This window comes from Gavialis gangeticus, unplaced genomic scaffold (genome assembly GCF_001723915.1).
Source record: "Gavialis gangeticus isolate Ggan-Ray unplaced genomic scaffold, GavGan_comp1, whole genome shotgun sequence".
Classification (NCBI taxonomy): domain Eukaryota; kingdom Metazoa; phylum Chordata; order Crocodylia; family Gavialidae; genus Gavialis; species Gavialis gangeticus.
In genome coordinates, this window is record NW_017728998.1 from 17,789,487 (window position 1) to 17,813,739 (window position 24,253).

Consider the following 24,253-nt stretch of genomic DNA (forward strand, 5'->3'; position numbering starts at 1 on the left):
GAGGTCAGGAAAACAGACCTTATGATGACAGGCTGAGAACTATGAGGCTCTTTAGCCTGGAAAAGAGCAGGCTCAGGGGTGATCTGATGGCCATGCAGAAGTTTATCGGGGTGACCACCAGGATCTGGGGGAACGTTTATTCACCAGAGTGCCCCAAGGGATGACGAGGTCGAACGGTTACAAACTACTGCAAGACTGTTTCAGGCTAGACATTAAGAAGAATTTCTTTACTGTCCGACCCCCCAAGGTCTGGAACAGCCTGCCATTGGAGGTGGTTCAAGCACCTACATTGAACACCTTCAAGAGCAAATTGGATGCTTATCTTGCTGGGATCCTATGACCCCGGCTGACTTCCTGCCCTTTGGGCGGGGGGCTGGACTCAATGATCTTCCGAGGTCCCTTCCAGCCCTAATGTCTATGAAATCTATGAAACAAAAAGAAGGTAGTTAAAAAATGATTGCCAATTTTTTGCTTGACAGGAAAGCAACACACCCATATGTGACAATACTTTCCATCACAGGACAGAAAGATATAGTCACATCTTTGGGTAGCTTCCTTACAAAGAGAAACATGGGCTTTACTAACAAATGGTGCTATTGTCCATTCTTGTTTTCTGCACAACAACTTTTTCTCCCAGAAACCAATTTGGTGATATTTCCTGCTGAACAGGGGCCATGATCATAAGAAATCTACATTAGCATTTTTCCACTGGGGAGTTTGTAGCATAACAACTCTTCCCAGTAGAGGAGAATGTCCTTATTGGTTCCAGTAGAAAAGAAGCTGACAAAGGACTGCTGGAGGAAGAAAGGAAAACCTTTCAGCAAAAAATAATAATAATTTATTTACACAAAAATCCATCAAGGAGCACAAAAAAAATCCTCTTTAAAGTCACATAGACTTAAGCCACTGATTTCAGAATGGAAACAGAGGCATTAAAAACTAAATGATATTCTAAAAATTAAGCACCATGCACTTGGCAAAAAGAAATGGAGAGAAATAGAGAATATAAATAATACACAAAAAGATGCTAAGATCAACAAAGAGAAAGCCACATCTAAGCATTTGTTTTTCTTTTAAAAACATACAGTTGCTCTTTTATCATAAGCACTTCATTTTTAATCCATTTGAATACTCTCATCCAAGCTATATCTTGAGAGTTTGTTGTGTGTACGCCAGTTTTCATATAAATGAGAAACGATTATTTAGCTTTTAAATAAAACATGCAAAACTCAGAAAAACCTGCAGAGATAGTTTGTGCATTTTAATTGAATGACTGCCTGGGAAAAAAAACGTTATTTTTATCACACTGCATCTTAATAGAGCCTCTGGATTAAATACTAATTAATTTGCCACCAAAGCTTGCCGTTAATCAGTTGCATGTCAGCATACATTCCGATTGACATTTAAATTATAAAGTATAGTGGGATTATCTCCACTCTTGCAAATTACCTCTTTATAAAAGTCAAAGTAAACACGATATGCACACTGGAGGTATCATTAGTCTCCTGTTTACTCTATGTGTGGTTCTTTGGATTATAGCTTGTCATCTTAGCTTGCCTCAGTCTAGATGATCTCAAGTAACAAGGGTCACTTGAGTGTTAACAGAAATCTTCCAAGACTCACACTCTGATGACAAACCTTACTAACACGTTGTTACTTTAGGTTAATGTATGACCAGCTCTGCTTCTAAGACTTAGAAGCTCTTTTCATAGTACGTGTCTGTTGGCATCATCCCTGACCACCGTGTTCTTCATTCGTGCCTTGAGGCATGATAGGAAATGACAGTCCATTTGGGAGATGTGTAAGAACAAGTCAGATTATATGATTTGAGTATTATATGACAGATTTCCATCAACCAAGGAGAACAGCGAAACAAGATGGGCAAATGCAAAGGATAGATGAAAAGAATTGTATACCGTCACAAGTATGTCTTGTATCCTGTCACCAATGCCAACCCTTACTGTACCTTGTAGATCTGGCTGCCTCTCACTTCTTAAGAGAAACATATGTTTCAAAAAATCTGTTTCAAAACCATATGTTTCAAAAAATTCCTTCCAATAAAAGTGTATAGCTAAGCTGTGTCCAGAATTCAGGCTCTGCAGCTTGGAAAGCTATGGAAAAATCACCGTTTTCTTTAAATAAATAAATCAGATGGTTGAAAAGAAGGGATTCTGCTGTTGGGAGAAAAGTAGTTTTTAGACTTGTCATTTTAAGATGACTCTCACTTTTTATAGGTATTACAGTCGTAGTGGGAGCCTCTTTAAGTAGCATAGACTCAGGAGAGAGCCAATTTCAGTGAATTAGGGCTAGGCAAACTGGTCCTTTACACACACAGAAGCTACCAAGTGAGACATTATGTGCAGCATACACATCATCATATGTGACAGCCTGGGCCCATTAATGCGGCAGAGCTCAGACAGTCATGTGTGATGTAGATGAAGAGAGCCTTCAGAGCAATCTTCTAAATTGGTCACAACAGAAGAGAAAGAAAGCTCTGATTTTCACTGAGATTGAAGGACCCCAGAGGCCTCACACTGTGTATATTTAAAGGCAGGAATATAGAAGTCTCATAAGATGCGAGTTGAATTTTAAAGCTTTGCCTAGTCCTACTTTTCTGGCACAATTACGAAAACACAGTTGTGCCTGCAATGGATGGCAATATAAACTCACCAAACTCAGGACAAACCATGCTGCGATCCAGTTGTAGAGAGAATCAACCATTCACTGAGGTTTCAACACTTTGGGCTGGGATTCTCCTTTTCCCCTCACCTATCCTTCGTTCCTCACTGCTCAGCAGAGAAAAGTTATTGTCCCTATAGAAGGGCGGAAGAGTGAGATAGTTACCAAGGAAACGGGCTTAATTTTACAGAGATTTGGAAACCCAAACCAGCTGGAGATGGGAAATTTGAGGATCCTCCCCCAGAAAACATTTGAAAATTAGATGCAATTTGGCAAAAATTAAAGGACAAAGTTAACTCTTACTTCTCTCCTTCCCTTAGACTGTGTTTCATTTGGTGTATTTACTTTTGGTTTTTACATTTCCCTTGGTCTTAACTAAGTGCATTTTACGGCTAACATCTGAAAAGCAAATGCTGATGCATCTCCTAAGCCTAGAAAACAGATCATTCTCTATTTAGTCTTAGAAAAGGCCACATGTGCCATTGGACGTATGCAAGAGACACCAATTTCCAACAAGTTAAACCAATGGGAGACTCCATGCAACCAAGGTCAGAATTTTGTCCAAAAGCTGCAACTCAGGTGGGGTTTCGCCATATAGGAATGCCACTCATTACCTGGAGAACAGCTATAAAATGATTTAAAAGAGTCAGGGATAGTTCCTCAGCCAGAGACAGCTTACTTAATGTATACTAAGCTAATTTGTGCCAGTTGCATTACAGAGGAAGTCACATTGCATGTCCCAATCCTGCTCTCAGACAAATGCCTGAGGCTAAAAACAATTGAAGCTGGAGCTTCATGTGTGCATCTCTGGGTAGACTTTAGCCTGTCCAGAGGGCAGAAGAAAGATTCCATTGCTTTCCTCTTGTATTTCTAGCACAGGCACTTCTTGCAGACCCATAAATGTTCATCATATTTATAGTTTGGCTTGTAAAAGAGCAATAATAAAACCTGCTCAGAACAATGACTAATGGACGTGAATAACCTGCACTTCCCTAGCTTAATATTTTCCCCCATATAATCAAAAGGTTGGGGTTTTTTTATGTTTTGAGGAAATTGGAAAAACTGGTTGGGTAACTGCTGTCTGAGGGGAAATCTTCCATGCTGGGTTCCCAAACAGTTTCATGGAAATCATGCTACTATTATACATGTCAGGTAGAAGCACAAGAGCTCTCTTTTACAATAGGTTTGGAAGTTAAAAGACCTTGCAGAAATAACAAACGTGAGACACATGCACTGCAAATTAATTTGGGATTTTTTCCTCTACAGTTATAATTGTGCTTAAAATAAATCTTTACAAAATCTCCTGGTTTCTTTGGTAACACATTAGAAAGGATGAAAAAAAAATGGAAGTTACTTAAAGACAAGAGAGTTACTGATATGAAAGTCAAGAAATGGACTCTGCACAATCCCCCCAATAGGATTCACCAGCTCTGGGTGACTTAGATGGTAGCACTTGTCTAGCAGTGCTGGTTGGCGTGCTCACATACCTTTGGTCACCACACCCCAGGTGATGCCTGACCTTTCATGAGATAAGCCTAGGCACGTCGCTGGACATTCAGTTGCTTCTTACCATTTCGTCTTGTCTGTTCCCTGAAGAAGCCTCTAAAGAATAAGGAAAGTTGGGCAGGGAGCGTGAAAATATAAAGTCCATCTCAAAGAACTCAACTAATTAATCTTCATTTCTCCTTCAAGCAGCCTCTGTGTACTCCCACGTCGTGAGTGGATTGGCAAGTTTCCCAAGGGGACTGGTAACATCATGAAGAAACGTGGGACAAGGAGTACACATTGAAAATTGATTGCAAAATCAGTTTACCCATTTGAGCCCTGGGTCTGGACGAAAGGTCTAGCTGTGACTAGAGCCCCCAAACAGCAGTTGTGCTAATTTTTGTCACTGAGATGTGTTTGTGGCAGGCCAATGAAACTACCATGTTACCAGCAGAATGGGATTTTATCTCTTGGGGAATGGGGAAAACACCTAATCTGTAAGTCCCTAGAATCTGGATAATGATGGGCAAGATAACACATTACCCATTTATTCTCTTCACATGAGACAAATGGTTTTGGTGGATCGCTAAGCTCCTGGTCCTACCTAAATAGTAATCTAGTAAGCTCCCTTAAACATATGAAATATGTAATTTAGTTTGCATAGCATAAGGCACAGGAACGTACTTTATGAGTTTATGGATTCATTCATGCAGAATTCTGTGACTACGGAAAGAAAAATGTAGTGGAGACATAAAGCTATTTTTTCCTTGTGAAAGACTGTAAGTAGGAGCTCCGACCTAAGTTCACACAATGCACTTACCTCTCCAACATACTTACAAATAGAAAAGCTTTAATGGATAAATGGAATAAAGAACATTCTCTCTTCAGTTCAGCTGGGCCTTTCATTATATCCCAGAAACCTAAATGAAGGCCTCAGGTAGGAACTGGAAAAGGTGGATAATGTTATTAAGACTGTTTAAGAATCTTTTAACTGTTTCATGAGCAAATGCTGATCTATAATCAAGACAGAAGAGAATGCGACTATAGCTGAGACATAGACCTTAATCAAAGAGCCAGAGATAAACCTGACATTTTAAGATGGAGTAAATATTAAAGTATGGATTGGATTGAAGCTGTTACAGGGGCTATACGGTTCTTATCCACCCACATCATAAACCTTTTTCATTTTAAAATATACCATTTTCTAGTGGATCCTTCTCTTGATTCTGCAAGATGTTCTGAACCACAGCAGAAGAGGATAATGCTATGTCTGTTATAAACTAATCACTTGCAACTTGAGATAAAAAGATTTCTACTCTGGATGTTATTCTCCACGATCCTGTTGATTCGACCAGCTCTGAACACTGGCAAAAGCTCGCATATTACAACCAAAAAGTAAACTCAATCTATAAACTGTTGCTATTTGAGCCAAGCTGACGCAGCCATCTCAAAGCTGTGCCGTTTTATCTTCTCTATGATTTTCTGTAATTCAAGGCTAGAAGGAAAGATGTAAAGAAATATCTGTCTCCAGGATATGAGTTGCGGGTTGGATGAGAAAATGAATGCTTTTTTCTTCCTGCCCTCAAAGAAACCTTGGACATTTTGTGTTCTACTTTGTTGTAAAAAAGGCCTACTTTCTAGTGGCTCCAGCAAATAAAAATGTCCTGTCTACAGTTTCCTAAATTGTGACTCTTCTCCAGAAGATTTATTATCACTAGATATACATTGTACAGGACACATCATTCCAATAACTTCCTTTCAAGCCTGAAAAGTAGGGGAGTTTGCCTCCCCATTACATTTTCTATAAAACACTGTGGTGGTCAAATCTATAGCTACAGCACTGACGTGGTGTTGAAGATGATGCAAGTACGCTGTGACACTAGCAGCTTGGCACTCTGACATCTGGAGTGTTTCTGAATCTGGAAGTAGAAAGGAACTGAAGAAACAAGAGTCCCAGGTTTCCTCTTATAGCAGAAGGTAGGGTAGATTTGCACCTTATAGAGCAGTGGTGGGCAAAATACAGACTGTGAGCTGGATCCAGCCCACCAAGCGTTCTGCCCAGCCTGTGCCAGGTGTCTCAGTCCCACCCAACCCCGGCATAGGGGGCAGCCTGGATTAATGGTGCGTGCAGCCAGTTCCACTGCCCCCAGGCACGTGGTGGAGCTGGGCTCAGCTTCCTAGCGACCATTGCCAGTCCAGCCCACACTAACTACTGAGGGTGCTGAATGGAGTGGGCAGGTGGGGTTTCCATGGAGATTGGCCCCAGACTCCCGTGGGCAGGATGCATTCGGTTGTGTGAATGGTACGGGGCTGCAGGTGGGTAGGGAGCAGCCTCTGTGAGCAGGATGTGGGGGCAGGGCCAGGGTTGCAGGGCAGCGACAGCACAGGGCTGGGGTAGAGCTGCGATCTGCCCCCCGCACGTCCCTGTGACGGGTGCCAGTTCTGCGGGCAAGGACCTGCAGGAAGCAGATCACAGCTCTGCTCCAGGCCCCATGCTGTCACCACCCCACAGGTCTGGTCCTGCCTACCTGTCCAACTCCCAGATGCCGCTCGCTGCCTGCCCGCAACCCCAGCCCATGCACCTGACCAAGCATAACCTTCCTGAAGAGGTCCTGGGCCAGTCTCCATGAAGACCTGGCCCACCCGCTCTGTCTAGCACCCCAGTTGGTGGGTGCAGACAGGCCAAGGCCAGATAGGATCAGCTGCCCCCTGCCCTCTTCACTGCCATGCCAGGCCAGGTTAGCTCCTGTTCCCCAGCACTCAACAGCTTACTGCAACTCCTTAAGTGGCCCTCCAGCCCAATAAATTGCCCACCCCTGTTATAGATGGACTAAATTAAAGATGCATAAGCTTCCATAAGCAGCTGCTTGCTTCATTCATTGCCAAGAAGGCACTGCCTCATATGAAGCACCTGAGGAAGTATGAATGCATCTCTAATGTAGTTAGTCTGTAAAATGCAAACCCACCTTACCTTCTGCCTGACTGAAGACTAACATGGCTAAGCACTTCTCTCGTTCCTCTCACACCCTCACCCTGAGAATGGACTGGAAGGAGAGCTGGAAGGGGGAACTGCACAGGCATGGCTAATCGGGGTCCATCACCAAAGCTGCACATTGCTGGTACATCCCACCTTGCCCATATGTAGCAATATACAGAGGCCGATGGAAGGAGAATAAGCCTGACAAAAAAGAGGGGCTCAGATGATATTGGGTAAACAGAAACAAGGCATTGGCTTTAGCTTTCTATATTCAGGCTAGCTCTTAATATACATTTATTGAATAATTATTCCTTTTAAATACACTCATTGGAGGAAGCCGCACAAAAGGTAGCTGTCATCCATTTTCACCTGTAATAACAATAATTCAAATAGTCTCATATCAGATTAGAAGGAAACACCTTGAGAAGACACATGGCCTGTGTGATTTACATCAACTCAAATAGCATATTTTTTTCCTTATTTTGAATGCTCTCCACCTTATTTTTAAGGAACTTTCAGTTGACCCATACTGTACTTTTAATTTCAGGGTTTATGATAGCATGATTGAGAAGGTTTGTTGAAGTCTTTTTAGCCTTTCTTTCAAATCTATCCATTTCATTTATCAACCACAGAAAAAAAAATATTTGTTTTTCAGTGATGAGATAGGTCAAAAGCAGAAGTTATTTAAAGAACAGCTAATTGTTTAAGTAAGACTATGCAAGTATTTCATCTATTGATTTCACTAATAGGAAAAATTGTAAAATAGGCAATTTCAGCATCTGGGAAGCAGGAATGAGAGAACAATGGCAAGATTCAACCCAGATGTTTCCATCTCCTGGTGGAGAACATTGAAACCAGTCCTCGTGTGAACCAGTCAATAAGCCATATTGTGAGTTGCACACATGCCCCAACCCCTAAATGTCAGGGCAATGGTAGACAAATACACCATAATCTACTTGTCCATATGCCTTTCAGACAAAGGCCAGAGATTGGCGATGAGTTATTTCTTCTCCGCAAAGAGGGACTTTATCTCTAGAGTGCCAAAGGGCAAGGTAGTGTCAATACTTGTGAACCTAGCATAAGACTCTAATGTAGTTTGTGCTTGAGCACCATATATACAGTGATGACACCCAGTTCTGTGTCTCCTTTTACTGGACCCAGGCACAGCCACTTCCAGCATCTGACAGTATTTGGAACATAAGTATGAAAAATTACCTAGGACAAGAAAATGACCTGAAAAGCAAGCTGATACATTGTGAGGACTTACTGAAATCAGTGATCACTCTCTCTGCCCAGATGTTTGCCAGCTTCCTCTCCTGTTTATGCCTTCACTTTGGACTCTTACACCTTTTCCTCCCCGGCCCATGTCTGCGTTTACTTTTTGTATTGCTCCAGATGAGTGGCAGCTCATGCATCCTCTGACTGGCAAGAGACCTGTGGTCATTATATAGCAGATGTAGGCAGCAAGGAACAGCAGGCACAAATGTAGCTTCTGTGTGCACTGTGGATGACGCTCAGAGCAGCTATATGCCAACTGCGCTGACTCCCCACTAAACTGGCAAAATGATTACTCTAAAGTGTAACCTGATGGGGTGGCGATAGTAATCATTACAACCCTCATGCTGGATCCTCCTCTACTGATATGTCCACAGTGGATATGGATGGAAGGTTTCACTGGGCTGAGCATCAACAAGGAAGAGGAGAAAATATAGACCCTCTATTTTTTTTTCCTGTCTGTAGCCAGCACTCAGTTTTATAGTACTGTTTGCTGCCAGTGAGCTGAGAGCGGGCAGGACCAAAGGCAGCTGAAGGAAAGAAGCAATGAGATGAGGTCAGAGTTAGGCTCACAGATAGCATCAAAGGTTTGATGATTTCCAGTGGTGATGAAAACAGAAAGAACAGATAATCTCTTCAACCACAGAGAACTAGCTTTTTATGCAAAAATTCCCTTTCCCCTATTTCTGTGTCCCCTCCCCATCCTCTCGTCTGCAGGAATAGGAAGTGTGGTACAGGCATGGAGCAGAACTTAGGGACTAATCTTCCAACACTTCGTTGACTATACCTGCTAAAGCCAAATGAACTCAAAGGATTGAGTAAAGGCTGCAAAACCTGCGGCATTACTAGAGATGGACAAAAAAATTTAGCTCATAATTTGTTCCATGAAAATGCAGGCTCAAGGAAGCTGAAAACATATATGATGCCTAAAATATTTGTAATAGAGTATCATATTTAGCAAAGACTCTGGTTAGGAGAAAAAAATAAAATACACTCAGAAATGCCAAAATGTCTCATTCGGTTGTTTCCAAATGTTTTCATCCTTTGAGCTTGATTCACATGGGGACTTAGGTGCTATTCAGTATAAAACTGAGGAGATGTTTCATCCATCGTCCTTTTGAGCACAGTTGCTATAGAATCATAGAAAGTTAGGGTTGGGAGGTACCTCAAAGAAGGACCAGCCCCAACTAGATCATCCCAGCCAGGGCTCTGTCTAGCCAATTCTTAAAAAGCTCCAAGGATGGAGAGTCAAGGGCACCTTGACAACAAGGACAACAAGGGCACCTCATTTTCACCTTATTGTCCACTGTAACCCCCATGTCCTTTTCTGCAGACATCTGATGCCCAGCCAGTCAGCCCCTAGCCTGTACTGGTGCATGGGATTGCTCTGTCCTAAGTGAAGGACTTTGCATTTGTCCTTGTTGAACCTCATTAAATTTCTTTGGGCCCAATCCTACAATTTGTCTAAGTCACCCTGAATCCTAACCCTACCCTCCAGCATATCTACTACTCCTCCCAGGTTGGTGTCATCTGCAACCTTGCTGAGGGTGCACTCCATCCCATTTTCCAAGTCGTTGATGAAGGCAATGAATAAAACCTGCCCCAGGACCGACCCCTGGGGCACTCCACTTGACACCAGCTGCCAACTAGACATCAACCCTTTGATTACTACTCTTTCAGCCTGATGCTCCAGACAGTTTTCTTACAGTCCATTGATACAGCCTGTACTTCCTTAGCTTGCTTGCAAGAATGCTGTGGAAGACAGTATCAAAAGCCTTGCTAAAATGAAGGTACACCACACAGAGAGAGTTACCTCATCATAGAAGGCAATCAGGTTGGTCAGGCATGACTTGCCCCCAGTGAATCCATGCTGACTGCTCCTAATCACCTTCTTCCCCTCCAAGTGCTTAGACATGGATTCCTTGAGGATCACCTCCATGATTTTGCCAGAGACTGAAGTGAGGCTGACTGGTCTGTAGTTCCCTGGATCCTTCTTCTTCCCTTTCTTAAATATGGTCACTATATTTGCCCTTTTCCAATTATCTGGGACCTCTCCTGATTGCCATGAGTTTTCAAGGATGATTGCCAGTGGCCCTGAAATCACATCAGCCAATTCCTTCAGTACCCTTGGGTGCATCCCATCAAGCCCCTTGGACTCCTACATATCCAGCTTTTCTAAGTAGTTCTTAATCCATTCTTTCAGCATGTGGGAGACCACTCACCTGCTACATGGGAAACCACTTTGTGTAACTTTTCTGTTCCACTTTGTGTAATCAAACCACAAATTAAGTCAATCATTAAGTGGATCTCCAAATGTCCATGGACTCTGATGGTCAAGGTACTCACCAATGGGGTAGCATAGTCAGATTTTAGTCCCCACTCTAATGAACACTTTGCTTAGACAAAGTGGATCAGCTTCAACCCATCCACAATACCACATAACCCAACAATTAGGACACTCTCTGAGCAGGCAGAAGACTGCAAGTGAAATCTCTGCTCTGAATAAGACAAAGATGTTGGAGATTTGGAATAGGCATGTCCCAGGGCCAGCTGAACGCCTTTACCACAGGGCACTGACACATGATAATTTGTGAATGACCTCTAAGGCCTCCTGTGTGTCCATCCCTTCATTTCCAAATGTCTTTGTTTTTGGTGAAAATGCTTCAAATATAAAGGAAACACTTCATTTTGGATCACACAAAATGTTTCATTTGATCCAAAACATTTTTTTTTCCCAATTCGCCAACTATTCCAAATAATTTCAGCTTGAGGTTGAACCAGAACATTTTTTTTCAGTTTCTTTGAACCACCATAAAGCTGAAAAATCAGTTATTTGAACAGCTGCTGTCATAATAACACTACAAAGTCTTCTGTTAATCGCTATATTGCTTGTCAAGGTACCACAAAAGCTGGGGCCTGCTAAGTATCTAGACTAGCATCTCTATTTTATTTCAGGTTAAAAAGCTTTTCCTCCCCTTATTTATGTGCATCTTCTGAGGAGAGGATGATTTGACACCAGAATATAAGCCATTTTAATTTAAAGTCTCTTGCTTTTCACTCAGTGGAACTGTTAATACAATTGCAGTAATGTCATTGTCTGGCACAGATATATAGTAATACAACACCATGTCATGCAGCCTGACATATTTTAAATGAGCGGACAGACCTTCCCACACCAAGCACTAGTACCGTAAATCAGACACACATTGTTCTTGAAACATAATTGTTTTAAAACAATGATGTTAATTCCAGAGGGTTACAGATAGAGCTTGCCAGTTGCGCAAGTGCTAAATGAGACAAGCATTGACCTTCAAGCATCTGTCCCTGTTTCAGTCCTCTAATACACCTGCATTGTGTGGAGAACTGAAAAAGAGCATTCCTTTCACAGAGCACAACTATCAAAGAACATACTAAAGACGTTCACTTTTAGCTGCACGCGCTTTATTAAACAATGGTCAATCCAGGAAGGGTTCTGGTTAGCTTGGTCTTCAGTATCTGACTGACTCAGCCAGAATTCCTGAAAACCTGGCACTATAAGAGCTAAAATCCACTTAGTTTAAAATTGCCTAGCAAAGGAAATATTAAAGCCAAATCAAAAATACTGCTTAAAATTGCAGGAAGTCAAGCTCAATCCAGTGAGTGCTGATTGAGTACTGATTCATATCAAGACCCTGAGTTGGGTCCATGTTTTTACCAGCACAATTTTATATCACTTCTGACCACAGATAAAGGTTGATTGCAAACATCCCCAGAGAAAACAATGGCAGGCCATAACAATCCTGGTACAACTCTAATTTCCAAGCTGCTGGGTCCCAAGGGTGGCTAGACTGCTGCACGGGTGGCCTGTGTGTATGTGTGGCATGTGACATCAGGCAAGGGACAAGCAGCACAGCAGGAAATAGGGCAGGAAGCAAAAAGGCAGAGCAGGAGATCCAGGAGGGTGCACAGAGTAGGGGAAAGCAGCAGACTGGGCAGAGGAAAGGGTTGAGGGTTGGGAGGATGGAGGGCTAATTTGTGGCATGCCTGCCAAACAGGTTGGCCCCCACTATGCCAGGCTCGCACGTGTTCTCAAAACTTAACTCCATCTCGTTTCCAAAACACCTCTTCCTGGGTACAGGCTCTTTGTCTAGCACCTCTTCGCGGGACATACAGAACAGGTGACTAGGTCCCAAGAGCTGACTTCTCTGACACCCCTCCCCTCCCCCCGTAACACTATCATGCTCTTTCAACACTCCAGTTGTGTGGATACCCAGGGCTTAAATTGAACTCTTTAAGGGCATGTGACAATCCACAGTAAACATGCACAAAGAGGTTTCTAAATACAATGACTCATTATATAAGTAACACAAAAGAAATCTTTATATGGCCAATGCACCTACATGCATTTTCCTTCCCCAGTTTCCTCACCGGTATGGAGTGTTTGATTGTCATTACCATGTCCACGATTCTTCTCCTACAACTCATGGCTTATCTAAATTGCAGAGTCTTTCTTCGTGGCAGTTTCCTGTTACTCTCCTCTGACTGGTGTCACCACAAAAAATATGCTTTACTACTATGAGAAACAACCTCTCTCTTGGCCCATCCTTGCCATGTCTATGATGGCCCTCAGTTTGCAAATCCAGCACCCAATATCTAGTTCCTGTGCTCTCCTTCTGGGGAAATCCCACTGCTCCAAGCATTTATCCTTCAGTCAAACTGGTTTCACAGGTCAAGCGCCCACTTTAGCATTTGTCCCAAGGGGCTCCCTTCTGAAAGGGGTTATAACCCTCTAACATTTTGGTTTGAAAGGCATGTCACAGAATGCCAAGAGCAAATGGTGGACTCTGTATACACTGAGACATTCATGATGTGGCAATTTCATAACATCCAGCAGAAGTCATAAATTGTATGTAGACAATTCCCCCAGTTATTATTACATCCAACCTGACTTTGGTCCAAATATCCCTGAAAGGTTATTTAAGACCATATCTTTTGGATATCTTATCGGAATATATTTTGAAATTTAGTGACACTGTTCTGAGCTACTTCATGCGAATAAATGTCATATATTAAGAATAAGTGAACGGTACATCATGAAGAATCGTCAGATGACATTACAATCTTTGAAGGTCTCTATAACTGAGTGTCAGTTGTTTAGGTCATGCTATTTTTAGTTGTAGGGCAGTTCTTTTCAGAAACTTTGTATATTGCCAGTTTCTCAGAGTCCCATTCCCTCAATCTCTGTGACTGGTATCAAAATATCACAAGTACCTTTTCATATGGGCTTGCAACCAAGTTGTTAGAGAAGCAAACTCTCAGATATGATTTGGAGGAGAAAGCATCCTGCTTGCATAGACTGATGGATTGATGCAGACTGCAATCCAAATGAGTTCAAAGCCAGACATGTCAAACAGGCCTTGAGTACTAATGAGCATGTGTTTTTTATACATTTTAGTACCATTGATAATACTGCCTGTGTTGACAGTCAGTTCTGTAATTTGAAGGAGAATCCCAGACCAGGACTGGCAGGCCCTGGCAGTTGAGCTGTACAAAGTTGGAGAAGTTCTGTGGTTCGCTTCAGCCAAAAATCATCAGGCCTCAATACTTAACCAAATCTAACCACGACTCCCTGGATACATGAACCTGCTGTGAGAATTTTGTTAAAAATCTCTCTAAAAACTCATTTGTAACATTTTCCTGTGGCCATTTGGCACCATCACTTCCTTGGTTAGAAGTAGGATGCATGAGCTACACAAAAAATGAAAGCCAACTGGAAATACAAAGCTATCCATATTTTTCAAAGTTCATAATAGGTTTGGTTCAGAGTTTGGATGGATTACACTGGTTCTTCTTGATTTGTACCATCTCCACCACCGTCTGTGCAATTTCCATTAATAGTTGTAAGTGATTTGTGTGTCTAATTTCCCATGCAGAGTGTTGAAAATTTACCCTAGAGCTATATAAAAAAAAAAATGAAAAAAGCATGTATAATTGAAAATAGTCTTAATCACTGGAATATTGAAATCCACATGGCTTGGAATACTTGAAAGATTTCTTGTTTTAGAAAAGTCAAAATTGAAAAGTGCTGTCATTTTCTTTAAATACATTCTTTTGAATAAAACATCCATTCCTGGCGCCAGCAGCAAGCTTCTAAACATGTTCAAGATGACATGATTGATAACAAGAGGGCTCTTCTCAAGATGTTTCTAATTTCATCTCTCCGACTCAAGAACGTTAACTTTCCAACATGATATATGGTGTAATAATAATGAATATTTGAACCAAAGATTAATATTTTTCTTAGGACAGTTGAATAATAACAGTTGAGTACATTCTAAAAACTAATTAGTAACTCTTAAAAAGAAGTAAATTCTAAAAACACACGTCTAAGTACAAAGAAAGTTCTGATTCTGCAAACAGTTACAAAACCCCTAACTATAAACATATGCATACCCTATTGTCTTCTGTGGCTCTTTCATGTTTGAGATTTAAAGATGTACTTAAAACATTGCAGGGATGGAGTTTAAAGGAGAATACCTAATAGTGTTTCATGCTGGCTAGCTGTTAGAAACCTGCTTTGATTGGCACCCAAACGCAATGAAAACTGGGAATCTCGGAATATACCAATATACTAATATCCTAATGTACTAATATAGTAATGTCCAAAATCTTGGCCACAGCCCACTCGGTGACAAACTTAGATAGCTCTACATAGCCGAACCTTTGTGTGACCACAGAGCTTTCCTGCAACCCATTCAGGGAGCAGTAGGGCAGGCCATTTCAAAGAAAGTAGAATAGCTGCTCCGGTATACTCACAGTTTTACTGCTGCCAGTTGTAAAAGGGGAAAATTGAACTCTGGAAAAAAACTGGAACGTCCTTTCACACCCTGCCATTCCAGCACTGCTTATAACAAAAAACTGGGATATTTAAACAATTATGTTTACATTTCAGTTATAATCAAGGGAACCATTATTGAAATTGCAGAAACTGTTTTACAATATGTTTTATTGGGCCCCCGCCTGGTCTCACCAAGATACTTCTTCCCAGTGTAATGGTCTCTCTCAGCACTAGGCTTCAAAATACCAACTGTAATTAAAACATTTATTAAGCCAAATAGATTTCACAAGTTCCCTGGTGAACATTTCAACTGGGGGGCTAAGAAAAATGGGTGCACTTTTCCTTCAAGTTTCATAACAACTACATAAAAAGTTTACGAGTGTCAAAGCGCCGGAATGGAAGTGATGAAACAGTAAAACCAAGATCAAGCTCACTACTGTGCTGGCTTTTCCCACTAGCTTCATTTACTTTAAAATGTACTAAGTGAAGTATTTGGTTATGCTGGGAGTCAGATTTTTAGCCTTTTCTCAGGCTTATAGCAGCCTGAATAGACTCTCAAGAACGCCTACCAACTTCGTAGGATTTCAGTGCCATCCCTAGTGTACCAAATATCTAGATCAGCAATTATGCACCAAGATATTTCAGATTATGATAATGTATGAGGCATCACACACTCCCACAGAAATAAACCCTTTATGGATGTTTGCAATGTACAATTTTAGAATGAAGCACAAAGAATTTCAATTTTGCCCTCAGGCACATGTACAGAGTCTGAAAAGTTACAAGCTGGGTTTGGTGACCAAAATGATTAGCCTTTGTATAGCTCCAGCTAACAAAATGTGAAAATTCCAATTGTTCAGTTTTAACTGAAGGAATGTATCATTAACTCTTATATAAACATTGTTCTTCGTTACACTGTCGGAATTTCCTTGAAAGGAATTTCATCACGCTACGATTTGAGATAGCCAGCAGGATAATATTAAAGCAATAAACTATGTTAAAGTATGCATTATGGAAGGCTTGATAAATAAGTTGGACATCCTGAAAAATTATTACCATGTTCTCAATTTACTATCACAATACCTAACTGCAACTCGTAACACTAACTGTTGTGCTGTTTAGTCATTTTTATTGCTCGTTGGAAAAATAAAGTTCTCTGCTGTCATTTCAGATGTTTCTGGAAGGTAGTTTATTATACAGAAACAGACAAAATGTGTAACTTGTATATATACCAATTACTGTCATGTTTACAACCCAGAGACTTTAAAAGTTAAATTAAGACAGTTGTTCAAAAGCTAGTCGCTGAAGCAAAATACTGCAGCAAAATGAAGGACAAATTGAGAGCTTATAACTAGCTGTTATGAGTTATGCAACATATTTTTACCGGCAAAATTTTTACATTTTAAAATGTATTTGAAAAAGGATGACATTTGTAGCCTGAAATGCACTGCTATATTTTTTTATTTATTTAATGTATGATGATACAGTGAACTCAGAGCCAGGAAAAATATATTCACAATTTTATGTCCAAATTTTTCAGCCAGATGATTGCCTCAGGTGTAGTATTGTGCAGATCCAACAGGGCTCCATTAAATGCACGAAGAGGACATTCAGAGAAAAGTGATTCAAAGTTTGAATAGGGGCACTGCAGTCGCAGTTCAGTGAGCTAGTCCAGCCCCATCGATGTAACAGAAATCCACATCTGCCATGTCCTGATTCAGTTTAGAGAAGACCAAAGATGTCTAGGGAAATCAAATCTAGCTGATCTAACGGTGGGATTTGTAATAATAATTTCTGTATTGGGGGATGAATCGAGCCACTCTTTTGTCCAGGCATCTTGGTTGTTAAATGAATCTTGCTCAAGTTGAATTGGTGTTCTCCAAACAAGATGTGGAAATTTTAATCTGTTAACCATGTTAACAGGCACTTTTGTGTTAAGAGGCACTGATTCTTCTAGAAAAAAGGTAAGTGGGCTCTGCTAACTCTGTGAAACAGCAGCTGCTTAGTCCTGAAATCCTTACAAAAACATGGACTACACTCAAGTTTACAACATGTTGCACAAGTTATCCACTTCATCCTCACACTAACTTCATTTTCAACAATCTATATTTCCTCCCAACTTTGTGCACAGCTATGGGCACAAAGATGCCCTCAATATGCCAACCTCTTCATGAGCCACCTGGAGAAGGAATTTTTAGAAAACTACTCCACCAAACCTGCACTCTACCTGCGTTACATACATATTATCATCATCTGGACTAAACACCTGGACTCATTTATTGACTTCTACCACAGGTTTAACACCTACCACCTTTTGATCCATTCTCTTTGGAATATTCCTATCCCAACATCAACTTTCTAGGCATCATGATCCACATCTGAGATGGCACAATACAAGCCACAACATACACACTCATGACCATCAAACCAGTAATCATCCCAAACACACCAAAAACAAGCTGTAATCTACAGTCAGGCCCCCAGATGCCATTTCATCTGGTCTGCGGAGAATGTTTGTGACACCCACCTTGCCAACCTGAACACAGCTTTATACAACAAGGACAGTTCAGCAGAGAAATAGCCTGTGTCAGAAAGAGCCAGCCAAACACTCTGCAATAACTTGCTACAATACAAAAAGTACTGTACCCCAACACCCAAGGATTGTACAAGCCCAGATAATCAATTACCACTCCACACCTAAAGGTAAGAAGAATCAAATTATTACAGCCTATATTCAATAAAGATCAGACCCTGAGAGAAATGTTTCAAACCCTGCCCTCCTTTTCACATCCTTGTTTCAGATAATGTGTGCGTCTAATGTGTCTCTGGCCATTGTTAAGCAAAGTCTTTTGCCACATAGAGTCTGCACAAAGGTGTTTAAGTGACTTCTGTAAAACTTGAGCAAAAGTCCAAAAAAAATCTCTTAGTGTATCCATATATTCACCCTGGTGGAACTGTAAATGTTTACAAATACTTGGAACAAAATTAAGAAAACTATTTTATTCACGTACCATAGACAAATCCACAAAAATATCTTTGGAAGGACTAGCTGTCTATTGATTCTCTTAAGCAAAAGTGAAAAAGAAAATCTACACAGGGCTCTCTGGGAAAGTTTTTCAGCAAATTAAAATCATCATTAATGAGGTTACCCATTACTCCTCTCCTATATGTAAAAGAAGGATAATGTGTGATCCATTACCTAAGACTAATTTAGCCACATTTTTCTCTGCAATTAATGGCAACAACAACTGGTCATAATCCTAACATTTCAATTACTTTTAGATCTTTTTTTTAAACTGCATCAACAATTACATTTGACCAAAATTAATTTCTAAAAATCCCAGTACTAAATGGAAACATCATTTGCCCAATTTTCCAAGCTTCCCTTTGCTATACAGTAAGGAAACGTAAATATTATTGGCAGAGTCAGTACCATAAACTAACATGAGCTAATATACTTTTACAGCAATTTTCCAAACACCTGTATGCTAGCTATGCACACACGTATTCAGTGCTGAGCATGAAAATTAAAGGATCTTCTAGCACAATCCAGTAACACTCAAAATGGGAACGGTCTCCCTATCATCCCAAAGTGTTGTATACTTGTCTGTGACATACATTAAAGTTATAGGCAAAGCACCTTACGGTGGGAAGTCAATGAGTATTTATGTAATAATGGCAGTGTATGCATTGGGTCTAAAGCTGTATACTTTTTATTAAAGTTAAACTCTTTATTTAAATTGTAACTTAAACAGAAGTGGATGTACTTATTTACATGGCTTCTTAGTCTAAGTGCATCTCTCTCCTACTTCATTGCCCTTTCCCATTCTCCCCTCAACTCTCCACCCCATACAACACATCTGGTAGCTCCGGTTTCCACCCAAAGTTCCTATCATTATTACAATCATTTCAAGAGCATGTAATTCCCTATGTGCATGATACCAATCAGGACTAAAGTGGCCTTTGATCACTTTAGATTAATTCTCAATTTACATCAATCTAGAGCTGCTTTACTCATGAATGACAACAGCCACACAGATCTTTAACCCATCTTAACACACACGTTGAGTTCACACTTTAACGTGCCTGAAACTTTCCTAAACATCTGCATGGCTGTTGAGAAAATGGAAACTCTGTTGAGACACCTTTTGCTAGCCTTAACAGCTGGATACTTTTTTGAAACGGTTCTAAAACAGACCAGAATGGTTAAGTGAATATGATCAGTGCCAACTGTGATTTACATTGGCATTAGAGAATTAAAAAGTGTATAATAAGGTCCAGTCTGTGAGGAAACTTTGGGAAAAGTAAAACAAGAATAGACTATCCTAGCACTCAGATTACTTCTCTCCTTTACAATTATTCACCATCACTACCTATGTCCCCACCCTTTTCTTCAGAGGTGTAGTGTTCTCATGACCTTGTGCTTCTTCTGGCCCAGACAGCTGTAGTTCAGCACCAAGTGAATCCTTATGTGCAGAGCCTGCTCCGACCCACTGGGAATCCAGTTCATCAGAGCAGACTCGATTAAATCGAGTCTGCTGAAGCTCAGAAGCTGACGCGCTCTGGCAGCCTTCCACGTCACATGCATCAGCGTCCCAACGCATCTCCACGCTGAGGAAGCAGCAGCAGGGCGCTTTGAAATAAAACACGTTCAATGAGCTTTAGCTCAAAGTGCCCCACTGCCATTTTTTCAGCATGGGGAAGGGCAGCAATGCTGATACACATGACGTGCGGGCACTTCTAATTAGCGTGGCTCGCTAATTAAAAGCGCCCTGTGCTGTGTCCCAACACACATAAAATGCCTTTAGAGCACCAAATAGTCTCAAAATGAACAGTAATCTCTATTTTCACATGGTAGAAAACAGACTGTGTCTCGTCTGTTCTGCTATATTTTATTCCCAGATGCTTTTTACATCCTTGTTTCAGATAAAAAAGATATTGGAATCTTTCAAGTGTCCCAGAGAGCCCATTTCATCAACTGTTAAAAAAAAAAAAAAAAGACTTTTCAACTCTGCACAAAAGGACTAACGTGCATTTTTGAGGACAAACAATTGCTGCGCACTTCATACTGCTCTGACTGCACCCTCCTTGTAAAATTGATACACGTTAACTATTTAGGTGCTAACAACATAGAGTCTAAGAAAATGTAGGCTAAGACAAATGTATGAAAAGTCCGGTTGGACCAATAAACAGATACCAGCCTTAACCCCCCTCAGAAAATATTTGATAGCCATACCCAAAAACTGTCTGAAACAAAATAGTTTCCAGAACCAATCAGAAGGCTTTCAGTAACCTTTTTTCAACACATATTAAGGAGCAGAAAGCTATTCAACCTTCAGAGCCCTTCTAAAAAGTGCAGACACCATTTCTCCAACATTGCATTTAAGGATAAATGGAAGCTCCAGTCCCACCAATCCTTTATGCCATAAGGGGAGAAGCAGGCAAGACCACCCAATATTCTACCAGGATCTCAAATATTAAATGTACAGGAAAAGAAGTTCAAAAGAGCTAGGCATCTAACTGAGGCAGCCAAATAAACAGCCAGTTTTCAAGAGCTCTCAGCTGACATTTAAGCACCTAACTGAAGCAGCCAGATTTTCACAAATGCTCAGCGTGAAGTAGCTGCCATTTTCAATGAAATGCCAAAAATCTGTACACTTCATTTAGGTACCAAAGGAGAAGCTGAACTACGACAAGACTTATCTCAACTGTGGGTGTTGAGCTCTTCTAAAAATATCGGCCTTAATTTTTAAAAGTAGCTACTTTCTTCCCTCAGCCCATTGCCTAACAACATCAGTCTGCTTTTTGCTATAAAAGATGGCTATATTAAACACCTGGGAATGAGAAGAATCATCATCCTTTTCTCACCTGTCTAAGAACAAGTGAACAGTGCATGCAATTTTAAACTGTCAGCAGGGAGCCTGTTTTTGTCAGCTGGAATAGGCATGTTGTTATGCTTTTGTAACACAGAAACATATGCACCTAAACACTAAAGTGAAGCCTTTACATTCAAAGTAGGTGACACTACAAATCAGCCAAACTAAAGGGCACATGCTTATTTTGTCAAAGTATTTTTGCCAGACAAAATCTACTGACAGGTCAGAACAAGCATACGGTTTATAATGAGCAAACTGCCACCTGCTCACACTGAAACACAGGTGGTCAGTCACAATAAGCTGCCCCTCCTCCCCACTTCAAGACTGGCTATTTTTTCCCCCTGAACTCAATAGGTTAAAAAGTATAGGGAAGTATATAACATGAAACAGGATGTAGGGACAATGGGTTTTTTTCCCCTCTCATAGTACAAATGGCTGCTCCAAAAGAAAAATAAACTGTTCACAACCAACATTAAATCACTCCCAGGAAAGTTTCTCTTGGGAGAGTGAAGGTCTGTCAGAAGCAAACATAGTCCTCTAGTATTCCCTTCCCCTTTTTCTCTCCCTCCCCCAGGGAGACAGTGGTCATTTGCTGGATTTTGTTGATCCAGCTGGGAGCAGAACATGCCCCCTTCCCAGTCCCCACATTTTGCTACAGAAAGACTTCTCATGGTCTATGTTCTATGTTTAAGTCAGCTAATCAGAGCTTCCCTATGCACTGCTGCCATGTGTCACCAGTTAGACTAAGGGAGCCTGTAGAGCAGTCTGAGATGTGCACAGCCCCTCCAACCCCTCCCCCCCTTCTATCTGTATATTGTCAATACTGCAAACTCGCCACTCTTTAGGGCTTCAGCATTCAAATGCCTCTACGTGCAGCTCCGACTACTTTTTTCTCCCAGGAGAATTCTCCAAGATTATTTAAATGTGTGTACACAGCCATTAAGTCATTAGTATTTCTCACCACTTACTCCTGCCCCATATAGAGGTTTGACGCTGTTGTAACTGTATTTTTGTTTCTTTAACATATACAATACATACAACACAATCTCCAGGTGTGTTTACAAAGGAGAGATGTGTGTTTCCTACTTACTCTACAGAACTTGAGCGCGTTTTAAAAAATTTTTAAAAAATTGAGGCCAAACCCAAAGACTTTGGTGCAAATACACTGCGTATGTGAAACAGCCTCTACGTTGCATAGCAGTCAGGACAGAATTGAATAGATCTTCTCATTTTTACTGTAGAAGCAGGGGGGTTTCCAACAATATTGCTTCTGGAAAGTTTTTTGCCTACAATTGCACGTCTATATATATGTTTCAATCTGCACCTGGCACAACACCCCAGGAATCACACGTCTAGGCAGCACGTTCTCCCCTGCTGTCCACATTGACGATGAAGTCAATAAGAGGCTAGCAAAAGCCACCATGGCCTTCGATAGACTCTGTAAGCTGGTCTGGGACCACAGAATGTCAACAAAGCTGAAGGTTTTTGTAAGCAACCATGCCATTCACCAGAGCACCTGGTGCATGCTGATCTATCAGATGTCACCGTTGTCCATGGGAAGGATAGTTAGTGATCGAGCCAGGTTCCCGAGGGCCCTCAGTTGTTCTCGCCTACCATGACTTTGCTGAAATAAATCTGTTTAGTAGGGAAGAAGATGTACGTTCCATCTCGCATGGTCCCCTCCTTCAATCCTTTTGTCGATCTTCCCATTTGGGGCTCCACCTTCCCTCAACCCCACCTAACACCGACCAGTGATGTCGTATCCCAGTCTTCTGGGTTTGGGTCATAGTCTTGGTATACGTCTTGACCATCCGAGATGTTAAGCTGTGTACGGACATCAGTTCGCCTCACTCAGCACTTGCCTCTGAGGGACTGACGTAGCTTCTATCTGTCCCCGGGTTACCTGTGTCTCCTGGTGTCAGTCTCAATCCTGTGGGCTTGTCATCTCTGTGGTGCAGACAGCTGTCTCTCCTTCTCTCCACAGGCTCTGAGACAGCCCAGTCTGCCTGGAAGACATCTGGAATCCAAGGATCTGCTTCTGATAAGTAATGGTGCTCTTCTGGGCTCACACTCTCTCAGTCCCCTCTTGGGGCTGCCACCATTTGACTTCTGTGGGTCTCGGCTCTGCCCTGGGATGCTGAGTGCCCACAGGGGAACCCACTTTCAGTCCCCTGGGCTTCCTGTTCATCGGAGTTTCTTTCCCCGGTTCCACGGGCCAGGCGGTGAATCAGCGCCGGCACATGGCCATAAAGCGTAGCCATGCCAGCACAGGAGCTGATCCCAGCTTCTCCCAGCTCAGCTGTTTGATGTTTTTTCTTCCACTGCAGCACTTTCTCTTGCTGCAGCTGCACACCTGCTGCTCCCTTCACTCGGCACGGTCTCACGCTGGCTCTGATCTCCAAGCCCAGGTTAGTCCTCCTCTGGGGTTTTATCCTTATCACATTTTACAAAGTCATCATTCTCCCAACCCTTCTTTATGCCTGCAAAATCTGGGCTGTCTACCAGCATCATGCCAAGAAACTAAACCACTTCGGAAAGATACTAAAGATCAAATGGCAGGACAAGATTCCAGACACTGAGGTGCTCAGAAGATCAACTCTCCCCATTATCTATACCCTACTGAAACCAACGCAGCTAAGATGGGCCGGCCACCTTTCAAGAATGCTTGACATTCGCCTGCCAAAGAAAATCTTCTATGGCAAACTGTCAAATGGAGTATACTTTTTTGGCAGACAAAAGCAGTGGTACAAGGACACCCTAAAGGTGCCCCTGAAGAGTTTCAGCATTGACCCAGAGTCATAGGAGTAAATCACTCATGACCGTCCATCCTGGAGGTCATAGGTCCAGAGCGGAGCACAGGCCTTTGAGCAGCAGTGCACGGCAGATGCACTGAGGAAGTGCATGGCCAGGAAGATGAAGACTTCTCGCATCCAGTCCTCACTGCTGTTCTGCCCCTGCTGCAGCAGATTGTTCAGGGCAAAGATTGGACTTATAAGTCACCTGCGTATCCACGTGACTGAGCCTCCACCCCCCTCCTCTCTCTTCTTTTTCCTCACTTTCTCCCTTTCTCTTTTCTCCCTCCCTTTTTCTTTCCTGCTTCTTTTCTCTCTTCTCCACCCCCCACCTGCCCTCCCCAGCACCACT